This window comes from Onychomys torridus, chromosome 2, assembly GCF_903995425.1.
Source record: "Onychomys torridus chromosome 2, mOncTor1.1, whole genome shotgun sequence".
Classification (NCBI taxonomy): Eukaryota; Metazoa; Chordata; class Mammalia; order Rodentia; family Cricetidae; genus Onychomys; species Onychomys torridus.
Window position 1 is genome coordinate 112,352,867 of NC_050444.1, and position 27,879 is coordinate 112,380,745.

A 27,879-nucleotide genomic window follows, 5' to 3' on the forward strand; every position below is an offset into this window, starting at 1 on the left:
CAAATGGTAATATAAGACTTTACATATATAGATGTAAGTGTGTGTTTGGATATACATATGGTTGTGTGATTTGTATCAGTATGTCTATATAGCTGTATATCAGTGTTTATCTTTGTTTATCACAATTTAATTTGTATTTTTGTGACTTGTGTGTATAACATAAGATTGGTATACTCCACTGCTATGGTCTAGATATGCTTGGAGCTAGTCTCCAAAGAATTCATATGCTGAAACCTTGGTCCCCAGTGCGATGATGTTGACAACAGGTTGAATCTATAAGATGTGAGGACTTGTGGGAGGTAATTATGTCATTGGAAACTCTGTTTTCCAGTGGGATTAATGCTGGTTTCTTTGAGTGAATTAGATTTTCTGAAAGTAGACTGTTACAAAGGAAGGCCATCCATGTAGCTGCTGCCTTCTACATGTAGCCATTTCCTATTGGCTTCTCAGCCATATTGTCACATAGACAGTACTTTATAAAGTACTCAAGATTTGTTATTTCTTTCCATAAGTTATAGAGTGAAAATTGCCAGTTGGAGATGATGTAGTTTCAGAGGGTTACATGGTGGAGATCTGTTACCTCGGTTCTATATGCTGGATGGATTGTAGGGGCCTCTTTTTGGACTCAGCTTCAGAGACTTGAGCATTTATCCCTAGCAGCTGTCTCTGGCCTCCCTTTCTATAACACAGAGTCCCATCTTGTCATCAGCTTGCTTTAGACTTCCTCTATTACCCTTTGACTCACTGTAAAAACCATGTATTGAGGTTTATTGTTGTTCTTGATCATCACACAGTTTTCACTTTTATTAGAATAAGTCATGGTCAAGAGAGTTTTGGGGTGGTGACCGGGTAGTGTTAGGGGAGAAAGAAACAGATGGCAAACTGGCTAAGTGTTTCCAAGGAAGGAGGATGTGGTAGTGGGGGAATAGTTCAAACCTGGAGAGAAGACTGGTGCTGTCAATCAAATATAATGTTAGGACTTTACATTCATTCAGACTCTCTCACCAATATGAGGTGCCCACCTCCACTTCTCAGTGGCTAGCTTCAGTGATTTGACTTGTAATAGCTTGTGATGATACTGGGCAAGCTGCTCAACCTTTATGGATCTGGATGTGTGCAGTGGCCAGCAGATAATAATTCGATCTCTCCTCCCTTTCATATTCCCTGCCTCCACTTTCCCCCAAGTGGTAGGAAGTATGTAAATAACAAAGTAAGCTGGATCACCTCCCAATTTTATAAATGAGCCTTTGGAGATGAAAGTTGAACCACCAAATGACCAGGTGTTCCCTCCTTTTTCACAAGATGGTGGTCAGGCGGGAGATCTTAAGAACACTTTCTGTCAGTGGGTTTCTTTTTGTGGTGATTTTTGGATCACCAGAGAACTATTCCAGTTTTATTTTTCTTCTGCATATGAGCACGAGTTTAGAAGATACAACGTGCAAGTAAACTATTCTTCTTATAGAGTCAAATTTAAGAGAAGTTCAAAGGAATCTATGTTTCAGAAAAAAGAAAAAACAGGAAGTATAGCAAATCGCAATGGTGGGATACTCAGTAGGCTGCTACTACCATAGTTACATACATGTTCTAACACTTGTTATTGCAGAATTCTGCCAACTAATGAGGTGACAAAGCAGAAGGCAGAGTTTCTGCCCTCCAGAGTCTTCCAATACAGGAATGGAACTGAGCAGAAGAAATAGAAGTAGTGAGTGAGTGCTGTCTGTTCAGCACTGGGACAAATGTTTAAACATATTATGCCATGAACCAGAATTATATTCTTCCCAGGTGAAAGTAAATTTTGGAAACTCAGAAATGTCTCATCCCATTCATCAAGCTTCCTGTCTAGCTCAATTAGCTTTGTTGTGTCTTCAGATACACCTTACTGTGAGCAAGGATTACTGGTTAAACTTATAAAAGGAGAATAAACTTGACAATGTATCCTGACTTCAAAGTCAGGTGGGTGATGTTTGATTATTGCTGTATAGATTTGGAAGAACAGAGATTTGCAGTGGCCTCTGATAGAAGGAGAATTTCACAGAGGAAGTATATCCTCAAGTAGCTGCAATGAAATGTAAATCTAATGAAAGAGGAATGAGGATAGGGGTGTTCCCAGAAGGAGGCCAGATGTGTGAAGGTGTGAAAGTCATCCCCTTCTGGGTTTGTATTACATAGTATTTGGTGTATTAGAGGAGTACAGTTTTCTTCCAACTTTCTAGACATACAGTCTTAGGTCAGTCACCATAGATCCCTAAGCCTCAGTTTCTCTACCTGTTTATTAATTATAATCATAGTCACTTCATAGTGTTGAAATATATAGCTAAAGAACCATTCTTTAAGATCACCATTCTACATTAGACCTTGATCTAAGTCAGTTTCCTTTTTTTTTTAAACACAAAGCTTAATTATATATTTGTGTGTATTACTTTTATGTCTATTTCTCGACTATAAGTTCTATAAGGACAAGAATAATTTCTGTTCATCTCAGCACTGTCTTCCTATTCCCTAGAAGACTAGCCCTCAATAATTTAATTTAAATAAATAAATAAATGTTATGTACACAAAAACATAAATATTTGAATGCACAAATGAATCATGAATCAATGACTGTTCCAGTGACTCTTTTTTTTTTTTCTTTTTTGGAGCTGAGGATCGAACCCAGAGCCTTGCGCTTGCTAGGCAAGCACTCTACCGCTAAGCTAAATCCCCAACCCCATCCAGCGACTCCTAGTTTTGGGAAAAAATGTCCTTTTTTCTGTGGTAAGGGGTACAGTGTTGATGATGCAGGAGACTCCAGAGAATGCAGGTCCTCATAGGTCCTAGAGTAAAGGACTAGCTCCTTTCTACCTCTCAGAGCTGTACAGAATCATCTCTGTGCAAAAGGAAAGATGTAAATAATTACATAAGTCAGCTCAGCTGATTCTTGGTTTTACAACCCAACTTTTTCTGTCTTGCTTAATTGTGACTTGCTCCTCCAGTTGTGTGGTGGTTTGAATGAATAAATGAATGACCCCCATAGGCTCATGGGGAGTGGTACTATTGTGAGGTGTGGCTCTATTGGAGTAGGTGTGGCTTTGTTGGAGGAAGTGTGTCATTGGGGGTGGGCTTTGAGGTTTCAGATGAGGTTTCACTCTCTTTTCCTACAACCTGAGGATCTGGATATAGAACTCTAGTCTACCTCTCCAGCACCATGCCTGCCTGTGTGCTACCATGCTTCCCATCATGACGATAATGGACTAAACCTCTAAAATGTCAGCCAGCCTCAATTAAACGTTTACCTTTATAAAAGTTGCTGTGGTTATGGTGTTTCTTCACAGTAATAGAAACCCTAACTAAGACAAGTGGTATGACTTGTACTGTGCTTAGTGCTCAGTAACATTACATGATCCCCAACTTGCCCAGCAATGGCCATGAGTGATTTCTATACTTTACAATAATCAAGTAAAATTAGATTCAACAAAATGCCCCATAGAGTTGAAAGGAGGAAAGGATCAGATAGATGCACCAATATTTATCAGGCATTTACTTCACTGTATGATATAGTAAGAATAGACACTTGGATCGGCTTGACACAAAGCTGCTTATGTGTATCAGCTCTTATTCTCTCTGCAGTCATGAGAGTCAAGAAAGTATGGACAGCCTTTGCATTACTATTTCTTCCCATGACACAAAGAGTCTGCAGTAACTGGGGGTTGCCAGCGACATTAGTCCTGTTTCAGCAGCTGTTTTCATCTGTTCTTTGTTGCTATAACAAAATGCTAAAGACTGGGTAGCAAATTTTTTACTGTTCTGAAGGCTGGATGTTTAACATGAAGCTATAACTGAATGTTTGTACTTGCTAACCAACCTCTCATGTCCCCACATCCCACCTTCTGGTAACTACCATTTTGTTTTCTGTTTTAATGATGAGGGCTTCCTGCTTTATCATCCGATAGTAGTCGGGAAGCTTGGGTGGCATTTTCTAATAACTTTACTCCTGAGATTCCAGCATGATGCATTCATGATGGTGCAACCTAACGACCTCTCATTAGGCTTTATCTCCTTAAGCCACAGCCATTTTCTCAGGTCACTTCCTATTGCCTGCAAGATGTAGAAATCAACTCCTTCTCCAACACCATGTCCCACCATGATGATAATGGACTAAACCTCTGAAACTGTAAGCTATCCAATTAAATGTTCTCCTCTAGAAGAGTTGCTATGATCATGGTGTCTCTTCACACCCATCTGATCCTTTACAGAAAAAGGTTGGCCACCTTTGAGAATAAATGAATGGAATGGAGGCAAATGGAAAAACCAATTCATTCCTAATAATAGGCAGTCTGTCATAAATGAGGAAAAGCCTTTGCATCAAGTCATAATCTATCTTGGCCACTTAGCTGAATGACCTTTAGCAATTTATTTATACTTCCTGGGCCTGTTTCTGTATCTTTCACTTTTGATGTTTTTTGTAAGGTTTTTTTTAAGAGGCAAGAGAGACAAGTTATGATTATGTTTGATCACATATGACAAAAATACGAAATCAAAATATTTTCCACCGGACACCAGTTTCTTTCATGCACGAATCTGGAATGGGTCTTGGCTGCTGGCCTGGTCTAGGGTCCACTGGATGAGGAACCCATGTTCTTTCACTTTGTTTCTGCTATGTGTGGCTTTTATGCCAAAGTCCTTTCATTGTTTAGAATGGCTGGTGGGGCTCCAGCCACTATGCCATTGCTATTGATAGTATGCTCTGTAAGAGGAAACAAATAAAAACTCAAATACCCCAAAGCCTAGAAACAGCTAACCATGCAGGCCAACACTAATTTATGTTTGGCCAAGAGAAGACCCTTCATGCTCCCAACCTCCAGTCATAATCCATGACACAACAGGCATGTTCCATTTCTGGAATATACTAAGGGAGAGCTGGGACAATGTATTATATGTATGAAGAATCCAACCTTTTGCAAAATATAGGTATGTCTGGTACTTAATTTGTTCTTCATAATGTTTGGGAAGGAACCAGGTCTTATTATCATTCCTGTTGTACTTGACCCACCTTACTGAGATTCTACAGCCAGTTCTTTGAATAGTTGAAAATGCAAAGTGAACAATCAATGGTGTAGTGGAAAACTCCAAAACAAGACCTCCAACAGGGGTCGGGATAAAGGCAGTGGTCTAATCCTATAGCCACAGCCTCACCAAGACAGGTTCTCACCTGTATGACCAAGACAGATCAGGTGTTTAATCTCAGGTTGTGTGGATAGTTGTCTAACATAATAAATACATCAGGTCCATTTAAGGAAGTCAGTCACTGTTATTATCTAGAAGGTTTGCCCTTCACAACCTTGGAAAAGCCCCCACTTTCTCACCTCAGGTTTTTGTTTTTTTTTTTTTTTTTTAATTATGTATTTATTGTAGAGTGACAAAGCTTATGGATGTAGGACTGCTAAAGCTGTCTTCCGAATTCCCTCACCCCAGAAACCTACCTTTGATGGAAACAGCACAGACTAGAGCTCAGGTTGGAATCCTCATTGCCATTGGTATTTGACCCAGAAAAAAAGCCATCCAGAGGGATGGGGATGGATAACACGTAGTTTACTGGAAAGGTCAGTGTTAACCAGCCTGTTAATTCCTCAAGGGCAGGGGTCTATCTGCCTTTTAGATTTACAGTGTAATCTCTACTTCAAAGGCTCCACAGGATAAAAGGGAGAGAATTCCTGTAAAGAGAATTCCTAACTAGGACCAGGCACAAAGAGTTCAAGGACTTGTAAACCCACAGCAGTGGTTGCTCAGCCGAGAGCGACTTAACAGGACGTCTTAACCCATCATCTACTGTAGGAAAGGCCAGGATGCCTGGCACTCAGACTGGATCTCTGGGACAGAACCCGCTCCGCGGGTCCCTACCAGGCACCTTTAAAATCCAGGGAGCGATCGAGAGAGGAGTTTGAATCTGATTGCGAACCCAGAACTTGCACTATGGGGAGAAGGGGTAGGGCTTACAGGGACCGGCCATTCCTGGTGCCCGTTTCAAGGGACCAATCAGGATGCGTCTTACAAAGGTTGCTGGAGGGGCTGGACCGGGGCGGGCGGAGTCACAGCATGCCCGGACCGCCCTGCTGGGTCCCGTGCGGCTGTGCGTGGAGGCCTGCTGGCCTGCTAGCTAGAATGTGATTTCATATTGGACAAGTAAGTGACCCTCCCAGGGACTCCTGCAGGCACGCAGGCTTTCAGCTGGCTCCTCCAGGGAAAGCTTTTACAGCTTGTTAGCTGTTTCCCTCTTTCACCTTGGGGTCTCACTCCAGCTGGCGATTCACTTTCTGTCTTCTGGGTGAGGTGTCCTGCCCTAGGGAGAGAGGACAGCCTTTGCTGCATCCCCCCCCCCCCCCAACTGCCCTACAGATGTCTGGGGCCTAAGGCCCTCTCTCTCTGACCAGTGTACAGTTAATAAAGTCTTTTTCTTTCTTTCTTTCTTTCTCCCTAGGCCCCCCAATTGGCAGACAATTCTCCAGACATTTTTAGCCATTGAATTCAAATTTGGCAATGCAAGGCGTTCTCAAGGCTGGTGCTGTTTATGGCTTTAGAAGCTGAGCAGCTGGACATAATGTTTGAGGTGTACTTCAGTTTAGAAGGAATAATGCCGTCTTGTTACAGAGCTGTAGGCCAGGAGGGGTCTAGGGGATATTTCCATTTTTGTAAACTTCATGTCCATTTCAGGATGGAGATGATGCACTGTGGGGGAACTCTTCTGCCATTGGTTCTTCACTGGAACATTTGCTAATATCTTAGCATTAATTATGTCCCTTAATTAAATGGCTAGTTATGGCCAAGGTGCTGGAAAGTGGTCATTCTTAGATTATGTGTGAAGTGTGAGTTCAAAGGCCTCACTGGATTTTGCTTTTAAGTCGCAAACCAGTGAAGAAGAATTAAAGTCTTAGTTTGTGGCTGGATTTCAATGGTAGATTTGTCTTTTGTTTTGTTTTCTTGCTCTTTTTAGAAGGGTTTCGGCCTTTATTGTGAGTAAAGTGTGAGTTCTGATGTTTTCAGTTGCTAGCTAGTGGGGGGTGCCCACCACTCTGTCTTCTGTAGCCTCCTGTTAGTGGAGCGCTCATGCTTGGTCTTGACTTTGGCCTAACTGTGTGAATCGGAGCCCTAGAGGACTGCTATAATAGTGTTTGGGGGTGGAAAATAGGGGTGAAGAGGGCCTGTAGATGATGTTTTTGAAGGGGAGTAACATAGGATTAGGAAGGCCGAGCATGCGTGTGGGAGAAGGGAATAATCCAGAAAGTGGAGGACTGTGTCTTAGTGAAGGAGGTCTGCTCTCATCTAGGCTGTGATGAATTTTGCTGTGGGCCCTGTCTTTTGGAATTTAGTTTCCTTTCTATAAACTTTCACTTAAAATCACAGCCAATTACTATCTCTTTAAAAAAAAAAAAACACCACCACCAAGCTGGGCGTGGTGGCACACATACCTTTAATCCCAGCATTGGAGTGGTAGAGGCAGGTGGATTTCTGTGAGTTCAAGGCCAGCCTGGTCTACAGAGTGAGTTCCAGGACAGCCAGGGCTGTTACACAGAGAAACTTTGTCTTGAAAAACCAAACCAAACCAAACCAAACCAAACCAAAACAAACAAACAAACAAGCAAACAAACCCAAAACAAAAACAAACAACCAAACAAACAAACAAAACAAAGAAACCCACCACTACCCATGCCATCAGGTTGGGGCAAAGTCTTGTCTGAAATGGCCGTCTTACTGGATTGTATGGTAGAGATTCACTTAACCCTGAAGATGATCCCAGAAAGAGAGGTGTTCTCAGCTAGGGTAGCAGGTTCTGAGGAATAACTGACATAAAATTAATTGTATAGTTCAGATTTTCTTCGCTGAGATTTTAAGCATTTCAGCATCATTGTTAATCATGGATATTGATCTCTAATTTTCCTTTCTTGTGTTTTCTGAGTTAGGTTCTCTGACTAATTTTTGGCCCTAAAGGATGAGTTAGGGAGTATTTTTTTTTCTTTTTTGGTATTCTGGAGGATTTGAAGTTAATATGCCATCCATCCATCCATCCATCCATCATCTATCTCTCTGTAATCTATGGTTAGTGGAACTCCACAGCGAAGCCACCTGGGCCTGAAGTGTGTGAGGGGATGGTAAGCACAAAGCCATTTAATCTAGAGGACAGGGACTTGTACTCCTTGGCTTCCTGTTGCTGTGATAAACCCAGGAGCTAAACAGCTGAAGGCAGGAAACGTAGTTGACTCATGATTTCAGTTCATCACTGTAGGAACAGCTCCCATCATGATGGCCAGAAGGGAGAGACAGGAAGAAAGAAAAAGCTTGTGCTTCCCTAGTGGGCACTCTGTCTTTTCCCCTTTCATCACACCTGGCTATGAGATGGTGCCATTTACATCTAGGGTGGGTCTTCTCTAGTTAATGCTCTCGGGGAATATTCTCACAGATACACCAATAGTGAGCGTTACTAATTTCCCAGGCACTAATCGTGTTCACATTTCACATTTATCATTACATTTTATTCTACCTCTGCCATCTTTAGTGATATGTGTGTGTGTGTGTGTGTGTGTGTGTGTGTGTGTGTGTGTGTTTGATATCTAGTCAGTTTACATGATATGTTTTATATATGTGTACATTTTGAAATAATTGCCAAAGTCAAATTAGCTAACACATGCAACATTTGATATAGTGTTCTTTTTCTTTGGTGATGAAAAATTTTAAGCTCTGCTCTATGAACAAATTGCAGGAATATAATGCTAACTTTATCCATGGTGTACATTGGACTTCTAGAAAATTTTCAACTCATAACTGAATGTTTGTACTCGCTAACCAACCTCTCATGTCCCCACATCCCACCTTCTGGTAACTACCATTTTGTTTTCTGTTTTAATGAGTTAATATTTTAGGTTCTACATAGTGGTGACATCACAGAGTTTCTTTGTCTCTTGTATCAGCAGGGAATTTTCATTTCAAGTCTCTGGTAGTTACCAAAACCCCATTGATGTTTGTTTGTTTGTTTGTTTGTTTATTTATTTAAATTTAGCATAGTGATGCAAGTTGCCTTCTTGCTTAGACAGAGTGTGTGGGATGAGTCATCGGACCCTCACCAGAGTAAACAGCCATTTGTTTGTAATTTTTCACCAATTGCATATGGCCTTGGGGGTCTAGAGGAGGTGCTAGAATCAGATGGGGCAAGCTAGGGGAAGGGATTTCCCTCCATATGGTTGTGGGAAGCCATCATCCATTCTGGGTAAAGACTTTCTGGTATGGCTTCGGTGTTGTCATCTGAGCTGCTGTCAGTAACCACTTACTCAAGCTCTGTTAGTAAGCCAATAAACTCATTGCTTCCCCATGACTTTGATGGAGTTGTGCTTTGGTCTGTTGTTAGAGCAGAAGGGGTAGACCTCCTGCTACCCCCCAGGAAGGAAATCTAGTTGACTGTTTCATATCACAAACACACACACCCTACTGTCTATTTTAAAAAGTGGTCTTTGCTTTGCATATAAGGCAGAACACAGTGTGCGAATAGTTACGAATGTAATAGGTGGCTGTCCTGATGAGCTTTAACTGTCAACTTGACATAGCCCAGAGCAACAGTTCTCAACCTGTCGGTCACAAGCTCTTGGTGTCAAATGACCCTTTCACAAGGGTCACTGATACCATCTGAAAACACAGATATTTATATTATGATTCATAACAGTTATGAAAATTACACTTATAGAAGTAGCAATGAAAATAATTTTATGCTTGGGAGTCACTACAACATGAACTGTATTAAAGGGTCACAGCATTAGGAAGGTTGAAAACCACATGCCAAGAGTGATCTTAGAAGAGACTTATAATAGGTGAATGTGCGGAACTTCAAGCAGGCCTGCTTTTAAGGTCCTGCTTTGAGTTCTTGCCTGCTTGTCTTGACTTCCCTTAGTGACAGACTGATCTAGAATCATAAATGGTTTCTTTACCAGCTTTTGGTCAGGATATTTGTCACAACAACAGATATGAAACCAGAATATTGACATGGTATATTGCTAAAAAAATTATGATGAGTAAAAAGGTCCCTATAGGTTTAATACAATTGTTTCCATATAGTTTTGAGTTTTGGCTGATTTATTCTGTAGATATAGAAGGCTGATTATACGTGTGTGTGTGTGTGTGTGTGTGTGTGTGTGTGTGTGTGTGTGTGTGTGTGTGTTGTGTGTTTGGATTATTGTGAATAAAACAGTGAACATGAATGTACACATACCTTTCAAGGTCAGTATTATATTTCTTTTGGTTGTGTGTTCAGAAGGAAGGCTGTTGGGTAATGTTGTATTTCTACATCTAAGTTCTTGAGGAATGTCCATAGTGTTTTCCAGAATAGCTGTGTGAATTGACCTTCCTACCCTCAGTACACAGAGTTCAATTTTTTTCAGACCTTCAGCAATTCTTGTTATTGTTTGTCTCTTTGATGATCAATCTAATAAGAATAAGGCCATATGCTGGTTTTGGTTTCTCATGATTATTGATGTGAACACCTTTGCATCCTTTGAAAATTGTCTATTCCAGTTATTTTCTGATTTGTTTTCCTTTTGAGTTGTATCAGTTTTTATGAAATTTGAATTTTAACAATTTATCATTTATCAGGCATGTAATTTACAAATATTTTCTTCCTTTTATTTCTGTCATTTCCTCTGCAGAATATAAAGTGTTAAATTTGCAGTTGCTGCTTTTTTTTTAAAAAAAGATTTTATTATTCATGTATATGAGTGCTTTATCTGAATGTACAACTTTATGCCAGAAGATGGCATCAGATCCCACTAGAGATGGTTGTGAGCCACCATGTGGTTGCTGGGAGTCGAACTCAAGACCTCTGGAAGAACAGGCAGTGCTGTTAACTACTAGGCCATCTCTCTAGCCCAGCAGTTGCTGCTTTTTATTTTTGCTTCAACTGCATGTGTTTTCAGTGTCTTATTTCAAGCAATCAATACCACAGCCAGTATCAGAAACCCCATTGCCCATCTTTCTTTCTAGGAGTTTTACAGTTTCAAGTCTTATGTTTTCTGTTTTAATCCATTTTGAGGTGTTTTTTTTGTTTTTTTGTTTTTTTAATGTGTGTGTGTGTGTGTGTGTGTGTGTGTGTGTGTGTGTGTGTGTGTGTATGATGGATGAATCTTCATTTCTTTGCGTGTATCTAGCCAATTTCCCCAGTATCATCTGTTGAAGAAAAACTCTTTCCCCATTGGGAGTTTTTGGTGTATCATCTTGTTGAATATTAATTGACCTATATGTGTGGCTTATTTCAGAACTCTATTGTATTCTGTTGTTGAGGAATCTGTTTTTGACCCCGTGCCATCCTGTTTAAAATACAATGGCTTTGCAATGTAATTCTAAATCAGGAAGTATGGTGCTTTTGACTTTTTATTATTATTTTTTGCAAACCACTTTTTACCTTATTTACCCCTTATTAGGTTAAAACAATGAGAGGTATGGCATCACATGAATTCTGTGTCCACTGACCTTTGTAAGAAGGTTGCTTCAGAAGTTGGCATGAACCATGCCACTGTTCACACGCATCCCCAGTTACCTTTCCCTAGATCACTGTAGTTTGGTTTGGTTTGCCTCCAGGAGTCATGGTGTTGTTTTTGCTTTATACACATGAGCACATTTCTTACTCAAGTAGAATTCAGTTTCATCTCAGGCATAAGCACCTTGAACCTTAAGAAGAGCCGTGTGCTGTCTTTGGTTCTGGAGACCTCACTTAGAGCCAGCAAAAGTGGGCTTGTAGCACAGTCTTCCAGAAATACTTGCCTTTTTGAAGCTCTGTTTCCAGCAGGCCCCTTCATGGGCCAAGATTATGGGGAAAGTTTTTTCTTTCTTTCTTCCTTCCTTTCTTTCTTTCTTTTTTTTCTTTCTTTCTTTCTCTCTCTCTTTCTTTCTTTCTTTCTTTTTAAATACAAGATAGACTTCGATTTTTTTGTTTTGTTTTGTTTTCTGTGGTTCCATATGAGTTTTACGATTGTCTTTTGTATTTCTTAAAAAAAAAAAATCTCATTGGCATTTTGATAAAGGATTACTTACATTGAAGGATTACTTACGTTATTTTGGGGTAGGATGGGCATTTTAGCAATATAAGTTCACCTAGCCAATCTAGTGAACTTGGTATTCTTTCCATTTATTTCTTTAGTTAATTTCAGCAGTTTCTTTCCTCCTTTCTCCCTCCTTCCCTCCCTTCTCCACCCCTCTCTTTTAATTAAGAATAGATTCTTCTCTCATACCATACAGCCCAGCCACAGTTTCCCCTCCTTCCAGCTCCCCCAGCTCCCCTCTCCTCCAGATCCACTTCCCTTCTGTTTCCTCTTCAGAAAAGAGCAGGCCTCCAAGAGATGATACCCAAACAGGACAAAACAAGATACAATAAGACAAGGCAAAAGCCTCATATGGAAGCCGGATAAGGCAACTCATCAGGGGGAAAGGAGTCCCAAGAGCAAGCAAAAGAGTCAGAGATATACTCCTGCTCCCACTGGTAGGAGTCCCACAAAAACACTAAGCTATCAGCTATAACACATATGCAGGGGACTTGGTGCAGTCCTGTGCAGGCCTGATGCTTGCCTCCAGTCTCTCTGAGCCCATGTGAGCCCTACTTAGTTGATTCAGTGGGCCAAGTTCTTCTGGTGTCCCCCATCCCCTCTGACTCCTATAATTTTTTTCTTCACTCTTCTGCCAGGTTCCCCAATCTCTAAAGGGAGGGACCCGATGGAGACTTTCAATTTAGACTCTGCACAAAGTCTGGCTGTGGGTCTCTGCACCTGCTTCCATCTGCTCCTGGAGGAAGCCTCTCTGATGACCACTGGGCACCAATATTTTTGCACAAAAGAGACTAGAATGTAGGAGTGAAGGCTCCATGCAGGCACCAACTCAAACTTTCTACATCCAATGAGCCTTGTGGATATTGTCCTTGGCAATGGGGCCCTGCTGTCAATTTTCAGAGAGTGACTTCTGTCCTAGCATCAGCCCTGGTTGTTTAGGGATGTCCACAGGACCCCCTTGGACAACAGCTCAGCCAAATGCTGCCCAGTCCCACCACTGGAAGCCTTGCTTGGCTATGAAAGGTAGCCCATTCAGACTCTGCATCCTCTATTACTAGGAGTTCCTCACTAGGGTCACCCTCATAGATGCCAGAAATTTTCACTGTACTGGGTTTCCACACTGACCCCTCCCTGTGTCCCCCAATTCCAGCTGTCTCTCCCTCCACTCTCTCCCTCCATCCTTTTCATCCTCACCTGTTCGCTCCTGCCCCTGGCCCCATCTGTCCCCAGCCTACCCACAAGATTTATTCTATTTCCCCTTCCCAGGGTGATCCATGACTTCCCCCTAGAGTTTTCTTCTTTAATGAAACTCTCTGGATCTGTGGTTTGTAGCTTGATTATTATTTACTTAACAACGAATATCCACTTGTAAGTGAATACATACAATGTTTGCCTTTCTGGGTATGGGTTACCTTGCTCAGGATGATTTTTTTTCTAATTGCATTCATTTACCTGCAAATTTCATATGTCTTTTTTTGTTTTTGTTTTTGTTTGGTATATCTAAGACAGGCATAGCTTCACTGAAGTTTCTTAGTTTCAGTGTTCAGTGTGAAGATCTTGCAGTCCTTGGTTAAATTTTTTTTGAAAGTTTGTTCATTATTTTAAAATGTTATTGTAGTTGGGATATATTTTTTTTAATTTTCTTTCTAGGCTATATGGCTAATGAGTAGAAGCAGATTTTTGTGACTGATTTTGTATCTTATAGCTTTGATTATATTATATTATAGAATTGATTAGTTGTAGCTGTGTGTGTGTGTGTGTGTGTGTGTTTAGAGTTTGTAATAGTGGTTTTTCTGCATCTCAGGGGCTGGGGAGATGGCTTAGCTGATAAAGTGCTAACACATAAGCACACAGACCTGTGGTGATATTGTGTTCCCCAAAATATTGTGAACCCTAATAAACTTATCTGGGGTCAAAGAACAGAACAACCACTAGATACAGAGGCCAGAAAATGGTGGCACACATGCTTTTAATCCTAGCATTCTAGAGGCAGACATCCATCTGGATCTCTGTGAGTTCAAAGCCACACTGGAAACAGCCAGGCATGGAGACGCACACCTTTAATCCCAGTAAGTTATGGCATAAAGCAGAAAGGTATTTAAGGCTTGAGGACCAGGAACTACACTGGTTAAGCTTTCAGGCTTTCAAGAAGCAGTTCACTTGAGAAAACAGGATCAGCTGAGGAATTGGCGAGGTGAGGTGGCTGTGGCCTGTTCTGTCTTTCTGATCTTCCAGCTTTAACTCAATACCTGGCTCTGGGTTGTTTTACTAATAAGACCTTTTAAGATTTGTGCTACACAGACCTGGGTTCAGATCCTAGTACCCATGATAATCCAGGCATGGTAGCTTGTACCTTAGAGTCTAGCACTGGGGAAGTAGAGATGGAAAGATCTCTGGGCTTGTTGGCCAGCTAGTCTAGATGGTGAGCTCCAGATTCAGTGAGAGACCCTGTTTCAAAAATTTAAGTGGGGGAGTGACTGAAAAAGATAGGGTTCATCAACCTCTGCCTTCACATACACGTTTGTGCATTTCCACACTTACGTGCACACACATGTAAACATACATGCATTCAACATATATACCAATACAAATAAGAAACAAAGATGATGTTATCTACAAACAGGTGATTTTCTTCTCATTTCAATTTGGTTATCCTTTATTATTTTTCTTGGACTTGCAGACTGCATAGACTAGAAATGGTGTGAGTTTAAGAAAGAATAGTATCAGCTCTTCTTAGATGTTTGGTGGAACTCATTAGTGAATCATCAGATCCTAGACTTCCCTTTGATCAAAGGCCTTGTAAAAATGTACTGTTTGAGAATTTTAAACATGGTTAGTGTTTGAATGAATACTGATTCAGTCTCTTTACTCAGTATTATTCTGATCAGATTTTCTGTTTTTCCATGACTCAGTGTTGGTAGACAGTGCCTCTTTAGAAAAATTTTCATTTCTTCTTGCCTGTCCAAAGCATTAACATATAATTTTGATACCTCTTTATTTTGACCCTTTTTTATTTTGTTTAATGTCATCTCTTTCATTTCTGATTTTGTCTTTTCTTCCTCAGCATAGATAAAGGCTCTTGAGTTTTGTTTATCTTTTCAAAATACCAATTCATTTTATTAATCTTATCTATTATTTTTCTCATTTCTGTTTAATTTATTTAAACTATGTTGGGCTTTGTTTATTTTGCTAGTTTTGAGATACAGAGTTGGGTTATTTCAGAGTTTTTTCTTTATGTTGGCATTTTCACCATAACCTTTCCTTTGAGAACCGTTTTTGCTGCCTCCTGTTAGCTTTTGTGCATCTTGTTTCTGCATTTGGCTCCAGGTAGTTCTTGATTTCCCTTCTGGTTTCATCTTTAAGTCATTTTTGTTCAAGAATGTGTGTAACTTATTTTTGAGTTTTCTTCTTGTTATTGATTTCTAGCTTTTTATCATTATGGTTTAAAAGATAATTAATCTTTTGATTTGAGAATTTGGTTCATTTATATTTGAAATAAATTATTGCTTTGTACAAACTTTTGCCATTTTATTAATTGTTTTGAAATTCTTTTGTTTCCTTCATCCTCTCTTGCTGTCTTTTGTGCTTTGAGGATTTTCCTGTAGTGATAGGATTGGCTTCTTGCTTGCTCTCTATTGTGTGTGAACTATAAATCTTGCCTGTCTATAGTCATGTGATAAAACATCTTATAGTTATAAGAGAAAGTTCAGCCACAACCTTCAACCACATATGAAAAGTCTGTCACAATTTACTTCTTTTATGTAGTGTGTGTCCATTACTAAATTAATATGGTTGTTATTTTTAATACTTTTATCATCTACTAACTATTATACTGAAGGTAAAAGTTATTTACTTGCCTTTCTTACAGCATTAGAATATTCTGAATTTGACTTCCTTACCCATGAGTTCTTATTTTACTGTAACCTGTTTTTATGTTATCCATTATGTTCATTTCATATCAACCCAAAGAGCCTACTTGGGTTTCATCTTCTTCAGGGAGATTTAGCAATGGATGGTATACTCCCAGGTACAGTTTTTTTTTTTTTTTTTTTTGTATCTCTTGTTCATTAATAAAGAACAGTTTTGCTGGATTTCTTCTTTTTTTTTTTTTGTCTTTTCGAGACAGGGTTTCTCTGTGTAGCTTTTGCGTCTTTCCTGGATTTTGCTCTGTAGACCAGGCTGGCCTCAAACTCACGAAGATCCGCCTGCCTCTGCCTCCGGGTCGTGGGTTCGTGCCCCATGTTGGGCGCCATTTGTAGCTTGAGTTTTCCTGCCTAGCCCACAGTCAGGACAAATCTTTCTCACCCACCAGGCCCATAGACGCTCAGAACCAACCAAGTAAACACACAGAAACTTATATTGCTTACAAACTCTATGGTCATGGCAGGCTTCTTGTTATCTACTTCTTCTAACTTAAATTAACCCATTTCTATTAATCTATACTTTGCCATGTGCCTCGTGGCTTACCATTACCTTACATCTTCCTTGTCCTGGTGGTGGCTGGCAGTATATCTCCACCCCAGCCTTTACTTCCCAGAATTCTCTTCTCTCTTCTCCCGCCTATATTTCCTGCCTGGCCACTGGCCAAACAGCATTTTATTTATACAGAGCGATATCCCCTTTTCTTTTCTTTTTTTTAAAGGAATGTTTTAACTTTTACATAGTAAAATTACATATAACAAAACAATTATCAAGCAAGAATTACAGTTACAGTATTAAAGAAGATATCCTATCTATCTTATATTTGTGAGTCTAAGGTTTTATATCTAAACTTATCTTTTATCATAATTGAGGAAATTATAACTATCTAGTCTTCAACCACATCAAAGACCTCAGAAGGATATAATATTGCCTGAGAACCGGGAGAAGGATGAAAGCAACTTTTGGGAGTCTTGTAGGGTAGACAGAGACAGCTGGCAGCCTGGACAGTCACCTAATGTTTCTTTGTAAAGTTGAGGCATTTGTCTTCAGCCCACAAGGCTAGAGTCTCTTGGTTACTTTTTTTAGTGTCCTGTAGAATGTCTGGCAGTTTCCTCTGCGAAGCAGGAACCTAAAGGACCATTTTGTCAAGCAAAGTTCAGTGGTCACCTTTCTATGGGTCCTGCATGTCCAGTTGATCAAGCAGTCCAGGCAAGAACAGTTTCTTGCCCAAATTGCTATTTTTGCCAAGGTGAAGATAAACTCCATATGAAGTGTCTTCAGTGCCCATCCTCCTCTCTGGAGTAAATTGGTGCTGCCAGGAGCAGACATGTCTCACTGTCCAGAAAGGCTAAATTTTAAAAATATTTTAAATGCCATATTCTGTAGGTCTTTGAAGTATTTGAAGATTATCTGTCTATCTGAAATATCTCTGTGTATATCTAGAAGACTTAACTAACATGGCTATGAGTATGATTATCATAGATGATTAATTATTAATCTATATTTAATTATCCATTACAATTTTACATGAGCTATACAAACATAATACCTTAAACAAGAGTAGAAATATACACACAGTATAACAAAATTAACTTTTTAAGTTTGTATCAATAGACTAAAATCTAAACCAATGTAAAAGATTTTAAACAAGTTGTTGCTCTTTAGAAGTAAGTTCCTTAATCTACCCTTTCTTCCTATTATATCTATATCACACTACCACTGCCCAGCAATTTTTTTTTCTTAAAAGGAAAAATAAAGCACATAGAGTATGTCATTCTGTTGTGTTCATTAGTACATTAGTTTTCTAGAGGAGCCTTCTCTGGATGTGAAACTCTCTCTCTCTCTCTCTCTCTCTCTCTCTCTCTCTCTCTCTTTTCTGATGCTACTTTCAAAAAAGTTTATTTTGACAATATAATTATGTATGTAAGTCGTCCTCTTTGGATTGAACATGTTTGAGATCTTTGTAGACCTTTGAGGCTCATGTACCTGAACATCCACATTTTTCACAGGATTTGGGAAGTCTTCAGCTATTGTTTATTTAAAATAGCATTCTTGCCCCATTTCTCCTTTGGTAACTCCTACCATCTGTTATATCATTTTGGTTGTCAACCTGACATGATCACCTGGGAAGAAGGTATCATTGATGGTTTGCCTAGAACAGGTTGGCCTGTGGGCAAGCCTGAGGGATTTTTCTTAATTGGGTTGAGGTGAAAGATCCACCCTGAATTTGGGTTGCCCCATTTCCAGACCTGTGCCCTGAATGCTATAAACCTGAAAAGAGTAGGCTGAGAAGAAACATGGAGTGTTTATGCATCTGCAGTTGTTTCCTCTCTGCTCTTGACTGTGAAGTGATGCGATTGATTGTTTCAAGTTCTGCTGCCTTGACATTCCTGCAATGATGGACTGTAACTGGGAACTGGGAGCCCAAACAAACGCTTCCTCTCCTAAATTGCCTTTCTTCCGGGTGTTTTATCATGGCAGCAGACATAAGCTAGAGCAGTCCCAGTGGTTTTTTATTTTATTTTATTTTATTTTATTTATTTATTTATTTATTTATTTTGTCTTCATTCTCCCTTGGTCTCGGATTATACTTGCAAATGGCCTGACTGACCTCACAGGGGCTTCTTCCTGCACCATCAGTGTGCTGTTGATCTTCTTACATGTTCAGTGTCTTCTTCAGCTCCAGAATTTCTTTTCTTAAAAACTGGTTTTTCTGATTAGTTTACTCTTCTTTCCAGTACATCACTGGACTTCCTTAAAACAATTATTTCATTTCTTAAAATTGTCTTATCTCCTTTAGTGGGAATTAGTGTGTGTGTGTGCGTGCATGCGTGCGTGCGTGCGTGTGTGTGTGTGTGTGTGTGTGTGTGTGTGTGTGTATGCATGAGGGTGCTGGAGATGCTTCCAAAGTGCTACCTGTGGTTCTCATTGTTCTCATTATTTGAGGAAGCAGTCAGCCCATTTTGGTGTTATTCATTAGCTTTGGGAAACCAGCATTTTCCTTGATCAGCTGATCTAGGGATTCTGAGACACTCTGGTGTTTTCTGTGAATGTGCTTGCCTCGATTGCTTGTTTCCCTAAGACCATGTGCCTCCTCTTAATCCTGCAAAGACATTTGCTTTCCCCACAATGTTGTCCTGAAATACTTGTTTGCTTGCTTCCTTCTCCTAGTCCTGCAGAGCTGTGCCACTTTATGTGTGTTTGTGGGTGATCTGCAAAACTCACACTGACTGTGCATGGATGTTGAGGTGGGCATTGTTAGGATCATCTCTAGACCAGAGAGAGACAGCTTGATGGTGGACCTCCTGACAACCTATAGCTACTATGATCCGTGAGTAGCTTTTCTACCCTGGATTACTATGGATCCTCATTTCAGTTCCTTCCCCACGCTCTCGGCTGCCTCATTCTCAGAATTCTTCAGGTGTTAAGAAAGACATGATGTCTTGGGTAGTATCCTGCACAGCTGAACAGCCAGCTTCTCACTAACGGTACTGCTCCTACTTCCCCCAGGGAAGAGTCATGGAGCATAGGGTTCTTTTTTGGCATCATGTATGGTGCTGCTTTGGGGGGATGGGAAGTGTTATTCTTACTGTCTTTAATGTACTTTCCCTCAGATTCTCCCAAAGGTCCTCTCATCCGTGTCTACTAGTCACGGCCAGTGTGCTGTGTGAGGTGACAGAAAGCTACTTTGCTATTATGTCTAGTTGATACTATTCCATTCTGTTTTTTCTGGAGTGAGGATTGATCGTTTGTGCCCCTCAAGAGATTTACACAAAGTGACAAATTGGTCAAATTTATTAACATGCTACTGTGCAAAAACATTTCCTGGCTGTTATTTTAATATCTATAAACTCATTCTAATTAAACTCTCTATTTCTCAATATTGGCAGCATGTAAATTTTCTCTTTATTTTCATGATTATTATGGGTAGAGATATTAATTTTGTTGGTCTTCTCAAAGTGCTAGCTTTTAGTCAAATTTATTTTCTCTGTTCTAAAAAGGATTGATTTCTGTTTTATAGGTCGTTATTTCTTTTCAGCATATACGGGATTCATTTCTTCCTAGTTTCCTCAGGGGGAGGGGGAGGGTATTTTCTTGAGACTTTACTGCTATTGACATTAGATGCAGTTAACTTCTAGGTCTGGCATTATTTGTATCCTAAAACTTACACACTATATTTTTGTTTCAATTAAATACATTGAAATTATTTAGATGTGTCCAGAAGTATGTTAATTAATTTCCATATATTTGAGGATTTATTATTATATATTTTTGATCACTGATCTATAGTTCTGTTATGGTCATGGAACATCCTTTTTTTATTATGTTTGTGTTTTAATTTTACACATCAGCCATGGGTTCCCCTGTCCTCCCCCCTCCCACCCCCACCTTCCCCCAACCTCCTCCCCTCCATTCCCATCTCTTCCAGAGCCAAGACTCCCCTGGGGATTCATTCAGTACAGGCAGGTCCAGTCCCCTCTTTCCAGGCTGAGCAAAGTGTCCCTGTGTAAGCCCAAGGTTCCAAACAGCCAGTTCATGCACTAAGGACAGGTCCAAGTCCCACTGCCCGGGTGCCTCCCAAACAGTTCAAGCTATTCAATTGTCTCACTTATCCAGAGGGCCTGATCCAGCTGGGGGCTCCACAGCCTTTGGTCCATAATTCATGTACTTCCATTCATTTGGCTATTTATCCCTGTGCCTCTCCAATCTTGGTCTCAACAATTCAAGCTCTTACAGTCCCTCCTCTTTCTCGACTATTGGACTCCTGGAGCTCCACCTGGAGCCTGGCTGAGGATCTCTGCATCCACACTTCCATCAGTTATTGGATGAGAGTTCCAGCATGACCACTAGGGTGTTTGGCCATCTGATCACCAGACCAGAACTAAACAGAGAATTCTCAACAGAGGAAGTTCAAATGGCTGAAAGACATTTAAGGAATTGCTCAACATCCCTAATTATGTGGGAAATGCAAATCAAAAGGACTCTGAGATACCACCTTACACTTGTCAGAATGGCTAAGATCAAAAACACACAAGACAGCTTATGCTGGAGAGGATGTGGAGCAAGGGGAACTCTCCTCCACTGCTGGTGGGAATGCAAGCTTGTACAGGCACTTTGGAAATCAATATGGCGCTTCCTTAGAAAATTGGGAATCCATCTCCCCCAACACCCAGCTGTAGCACTCTTGGGCATATACCCAAGGAATGCTCAATCATACCACAAGGGCATTTGCTCTGCTGTGTTCATATCAGCATTGTTTGTAATAGCCAGAACCTGGAAACAACCTAGATGCCCTTCAACTGAAGAATGGATAAAGAAAATATGGTACATATACACAATGGAGTACTACTCAGCAGAGAAAAACAATGACATCATGAGGTTTGCAGGCAAATGGATGGATCTAGAAAAAATCATCCTGAGTGAGGTAACCCAGACTCAGAAGGACAAACATGGTATGTACTCACTCATAGTAGGATACTAGATGTAAAACAAAGATGACTAGATTGCTACACAACTCCAGGGAGGCTGCCTAGAAAACGGGACCCTAGGAAAGACACAGAAATCGCCCAGTGACAGAGAAGTGGATGAGATCTACATGAACAACCTGGACAACAGTGGGAATAATGAAGGGCAAGGTTTGAGAGAAAGAAAGCTTAGGGGAGCAGGATCCCAGCTGGATCAAGAACAGAAAGGGAGAACAAGGAATAACAGACCATGATAAATGAAGACCACATGAGAACAGGAATAGGCAGAGTGCTGGAGGGGTCCCTAGAAATCCACAATGATACATCCTCTGTAGACTGCTGGCAGCGGTCGAGAGAAAGCCTGATCTGACCTAGTCTGGTGATCGGAGGAACATCCTTTGTATGACTTGAATCCTTTGAAATTTTTAGAGTTATTTTGTGAGAGTTATTTAACCAAGACAGACTACACTCTGAGCATCTTATCAAAGCACACATGCTATCCTAGTTGGGTAAAGTACTTTTCACCTGTTGGCCAGAGCAGGTTGGTAGATTCCCATTGTCTATCACATCCTTGCTGAGTTGGCTACTGTTTCTGACCCTGTTAATCACTAAAGGTATAATCATTTACATGCATTTCTCTTTACTGCTCCATCAGAGTTTGCTTTATGTATTCTGATACTCTGTCATTAGGTACATAAATTGGACTGTTTGGTCCTTTTGGTGAATCACCCCGTATTATTTCACAATTTCTGCTAACAGTTTTGGTAGAGAAATCTACTTAGTCATTGTTCGGGTGATATGTATTTTGAAACCTGCTTAGTTGGGTGTTGATGGAGGTACTTTGTGTTTCTTTTCATTGCTATGATATGACATATTGTGTTCCACTTCTGACTTTTCAACTCATGTTAAAATTGAACTTCTTGTAGGCAGCATTTAATTAAACTAAATAAATCAACACTGAATGATCTGTCTTTGAACTGGGGTGTTATTTCATTTGGTATAATTATTAATTTTATTTTTTATGTTCTATATACTTTTTTTACTGTAGCACAGTAGTCTTAGTGTTGCTATCTAAATTGCTAATGCCAATTGATAGCCACGATTGCTGTGTAATTACAGTAGTGAAACAAAAACATGAAGAAATCCTCACTGGAACAGCTTTTTGTAAACTAGACAAATGGTCAAGTGAACACATTGCTTGCTGAACTCCATCCCCTGGGTCCCTACCTTATTGCTCTAAGAAATTAACTATTTTCTGTATACTGAAGTTTCCACCCTTTTCTTTTGACAACTTGTTCCTGCTTAGGTAGATGCAAAGAGAGTTATCTGGGCCTGGAAGTTGACTAATATTAAGTAACTAAGTTTTCTTGCCTTTTATACCATATTTCATTCATTTGTGTCCATGATCACAACACACAGCTCCAGGACACATATCTCGCTCTGTATGAGCTTCATATCCATGCCAAAACAAACAGCAGTTTTGACATTAGCTAAAAAATTCCCATTTGTGCATCTTATTACCAGTCTTGAGTCAAACATTGGCTATGGTGCACTGCCAACCTTTGGATCAGCATCTCCAGTAGCTCTGGCTTCTGGGTGTACATGACTTCCTGAAATTTCTCAGTTTAAATCAGAACCTACAGAGGCACACAGCCAGCAAAGCAAGGTACATCTATTTTGCTTCATTCACAGACTATCTCCCATAGCCAAGGCACATTTGTTGCTTTATATAGAAGTATGAAGACAGCACAGGTGAATGAATGGGACCCTTTTTATCCGGGAAATGCAAAGGACACAAAATCAGGAATGGCTGATAGTGAAAAAGCCTTTTGAATCCTCACAGGAAGGCATTACCTAGCACCACAGTGGATGCTTCAGGAACGTCTTTGGGTTAGTGGAGCAGGTAGTGGAGCAAGCTCTTGATATAGCATATCATGTTCTACTTCTGATTCTTCACCTTATGTTTAAATTGAGCTTCTTGGAGGCAGCATTTAATTAAATTAAATAAATCAATACTGTATGATCTCTTTGAATTGTAGTGTTAGTTCATTTGATATAATTATTAATTTTTAATCACCACCTTGCTGGGATTTTTAATTTAAAAAAATCTTTGTTTTAAATTCATTCATCTGTCATTTTTCATTTCTGTCTGTCTTTTTTTCCCCTCTTTTGGTTTGGCTTTCTCCCCCTGCTTGTGGAAATATTCTTATTTTTGCTTTAGGACTTAATAAATATCTTTAATTTATCATAATCAGTAACACATGATTCTACATACAAGAAATATGCAAAAGTATGTTTTCTATTCTTTTAGTCTTCATGTTTCTGTTTTTGCATATTTTACTTCTATATACCTTTGAACTCCACAATATATGATTAATAACAAAAACAAACATTAAAATATTTCTGTTACATTTTGGATAGTGTCTATTGAATTATCTTGAAGTTCACAAGTATTTTTTTCTTTAATTCTGTTATCTTACGGAATTAGTTCTTCATTGCAGACATTACTTAGTCTTTGAATTTCAGCAACTTAAAATGCTCTGTGTATTTCTCACCTCTGAACTTTTAAGTTGTCTTTCCTCTAGATTTTTGGAATATAAAATATAGTTATAGCAGGTTTTTTCCCTCTGATTACTGATTATGTGTGTTAATACTGGGTCGCTTTATTTATTTTTTCATCTGGGCTTGTTTGCTCCTGCTTTTTTGTGTGTATGTGTTGGGGGGTCATGGTACACGTATGGGTATGGTACACATGTGTGCATGCAGATATATGTACCCATGAGTGCTTGTGTGAAGGACAGAGCAGGACATCAGGTGTCCTATTCTATCATTCTGCCTTATTGAACTTGAAGTTCAGCAATGATTCAAGTTTCCTCTGTCTGTTACTACTCCACAATGCTGGGCCTTAAACAAATAAACAAATAAATAAAAAACAAAACCCCAAACAAACCAATAAAAAAAAACAAAACCCTAGGTTAATGATGATTCAAATTCAGGTCCTCATACATGTGCAGCAATTCTCCTACCTACTGAGGCATCTCCCCATCCCTGTGCATGATATTTTTTTTTTATAGCAACCACTGTTTATTTAAAACATTAGTGTTGTTCCCTCTCTTTGTATTTTTGTAAATACACTTGGGATTTGTTCATCGGCATGTATGTATGTTATTTGGAAATCGTTTGACCTTGGGAGTCTTGTTTTATGCCTTGTCAGTTGGACTCTGGGAAGTATTCTGTATTCTGCCTAGGACTGTGTGAGTTACAACATTAGATATGGAAGTGTAGGTTATAGGTCTTTGGGAGCCCACTGAGTTCTTACTGTCATACCTTCTGGTGCCTCAGCTTCTCTGGGGTCTGCTGTGCCGTGCTTTAGTGTTTCCCTCTGCAGCTCTCTCCTCTTGTGTATTCCATCCCTAGGTGTACTCTTTCTGAACTCCATGACTCAACATTCAGGGATACTGTTGAGCTGGGATTGTTTCTCTTTTCTGTGACAAAGTCTACAAATAACTCTCAGGCATTCAGCTTGAGCAATTGCAGGAATTATCCTTTTTTTTTCTCCTAAGTTTTCTGTAATGGTTGTTGACAGATAGCCAATAGTCTAAGACATTTAGTGGTTTTTTTTTTTTTTTTTCTTTTAAAAATCATTGTAGGGGTGGGGATATGGTGCCTATAACTTTACTTTGGAAATAGAAGTTTTCTACTACGAATTTTGAATAAAATATATAGAAAGGACTATTTGAAGGTAAAGAAGGGATTTTGAGGTGCCACAGCCGTAGTAATAGTGACCTTTCCCCATAAAAGGAAATGTAAGATGCCCTAAAATAAATTTGTTTTTAAAAAGGAACTGTGCAAAAAAATGAGGCTAGATTGACTGCTTGGAGGTATGAACAGAACTATATTTAAATGGAGTTAACATCCTTGGTTAATAGAAGGAAAGAGTGGAGAGTGTGTTTGGGGGAAGAAATGAACTGCATGTGTGAAGGAAAATTGTATTTCTCATCCAGACAAAACATACTTTTCTCCAGAAATCTTTGTTTGGAAATCATCATTAGCAAGGAAAACTCAATGAAGTGGAGTTCAGAGAGAGGGTGTCCTTAACAGTGCTGTTTGTATGGGCTGGGTTCAGGTAGGACAAGGGAAAGGAATCATTATTTAGGTTGAATTTAGTGCTTGTCCTTGGCTATCTATATTTGTGGTTGAACTGTTCTCATCCTCTGCAGACAAGGCCAAGAGCTGAGTCACTTGGGTTCTGCTAACTGGCTGTGGGAGAGAGACTGAGAAAAAAGGAGAGGTGTGGAGGTTAAAAGTAGGAAAAGTTTATAAAATCAAGAGTGATTTAGATAGATCAGATTCAATTAGCTTACCAAATTCTGAGGTAGTAGAATTATGTGGCAACTTTGTTGTCAGAGTAAGTCAAATTTGGGATTTCAAAAAATTGCCTTGTGATATGGGTGGAAAGAACAGATGATTGAAGACCTATGAGACCTTGGAAGGTCCCTCACTTCTCAGAAGTGTTGTTCTTTGGCCAGCTGTGGGCATTCCATGAATGTAGGCAAGACTAGTATGGCTTTTGGCTAAGGCTAAGTTGATGATACCCTTGGTTGCCACAGAAAATATTCATAAGAAATATTTTTATTCAGGGTGGAGGTTAGCTTAAAAATAAATAAGGTTAAGAAAAACTTAGGTGCATGTGAATGTAATTATTGAAAAATGCAGGAAACATTACCTTCTGTTGAACTCCTGGGGAAGAGCATGGGACTTGAAGAAGGTTACTTTAAATACCCCTTCATTGAGTTTGTAGGGGTACCTGGGCTGTGTTTCTTCTCTCCTCAATAACATATCATTTTTTTTAGTTAGCATACAAAATAATGGATTTCACTGTGACATTTCATACATGAGCATTGTTATGCTTTTCTCATATTCATTCTGCCCCTCAAAGAACACATTGTTTTTGGTGTTAGTGTGTGATGAATTCCCACACTAATTAGTGGGTGGGCCATTGATTCATTTCATCTAGTTATGCTCTACACAGTAGGCCTTTATCAATGGAAAGGAAAATAGAAGACTTAGTATGTACTGACCATATATACCAGCAAAGTTTGCCTCACCTCTGCATTGTCTGGTGAAGAACAAGGGAAACATAAACAGCATTCTAGTAAGATATTATAAGTGAGGTTTACTAATTTTCTCTATTTTAGAAAAAAAACTTATTTAGGTGTATGTGAGAAGTTACAGGTTACAGAATCTGAAAGTAGATAGAATAGAAGGAAGAGGCCTCATCCCTAGGCGAAAAGGATCATCTTAGTTAGGGTTTCTAAAGCTGTGAAGACACACCATGACTATGGCAACTTTTATAAAGGAAAACATTTAGTTGGGGCTGGCTTATAGTTCAGAAGTTTCATTCATTATTGTCATGATGGGAAACATGGCAATGTGTAGGCAGAAATGGTGCTGGAGAGGTAGCCGAGAGTTCTACATCAAGAGAGAGAGAGAGAGAGAGAGAGAGAGAGAGAGAGAGAGAGAGAGAGAGAGAGAGAGAGAGAGAGAGAGAGAGAGAGAGAGAGAGAGAGAGAGAGAGAGAGAGAGAGAGAGAGAGAGAGAGAGAGAGAGAGAGAGAGAGAGAGAGAGAGAGGCAGACAGACATTGGGCTTGGCTTGAGCTTCTGAAACCTTAAAGTTCACCCCCAGTGACACACTTCCTCCAACAAGGCCACAACCACACCAACAAGGCCATACCTCCTGATATTGCCAATCCCTAGGAGCCTATGGGGGCCATTTTCATTCATACCACACAAGGGGAAAGTTCTCATAAAGGAGTCAAATGCTGCTTGGATGATCCTGTGGAGGAAAAGTTGGCTGAGAGGATAGAAGGGTTGCAAACCACAGTTCAGCTCAGTCCAAAGATGATCTTGTAGTAACGTGATCCTTGTGAAAATTCTGATAGAAGTGTTGTGGGATATTTGTATGCTGTATGAAGGTGGATAGCTGTGTTTGGTGTAATAAAAAGCTGAATGGACAATAGCTAGGCAGGAGGTATAGGTGGGACTTCCTGGCAGAGAGAGGAAGTGGTAGTAGGAAGTAGGGAAAGGGAGAAGCCAGGAGACATGGAAAGGAAGTAGGAGGTGCAAGATGGCAGGGAGGTAATGCTATGTGAGAGAATGTAGATGAATATAAATGGGTTAATTCAGTTACAAGAACCAGTTAGGAACAAGCCTAAGCTATAGGCTAAGCTTTCATAATTAATAAGAAGTCTCTGTGTCATCATTTGTGGACTGTACTGCTATAGAGAAGGGGAGTTCATTGCTTTCCAAGCCACCACTCCATTCCGTTTCCCAAAGGGTGTTACTGCAGAAAGCAGGTTTTTATGTATTTTATCTGACGTTTTCCAGGTTAATGCTTTAACAGGAAAATGATTCCCAAGCTTGACTGTCTGTGGATCACCTA

General features: G+C 39.8%; 1 protein-coding gene and 1 pseudogene across 3 annotated transcripts in view; one reads left to right on the plus strand and one right to left on the minus strand.

Moving 5' to 3' along the window:
• The first annotated feature begins 6,051 nt into the window (after window positions 1-6,051).
• Fggy (FGGY carbohydrate kinase domain containing) overlaps window positions 6,052-27,879 on the plus strand; it is a 405,205-nt gene continuing 383,377 nt past the window's right edge. For all 3 annotated transcript variants that reach the window (XM_036180113.1, XM_036180114.1, XM_036180115.1), the window contains exon 1: window positions 6,052-6,159. The gene's annotated coding sequence lies outside the window, so the exon portion shown is untranslated. The remainder of the gene's footprint in view (window positions 6,160-27,879) is intronic.
• LOC118577928 lies at window positions 11,434-12,083 on the minus strand (annotated as a pseudogene).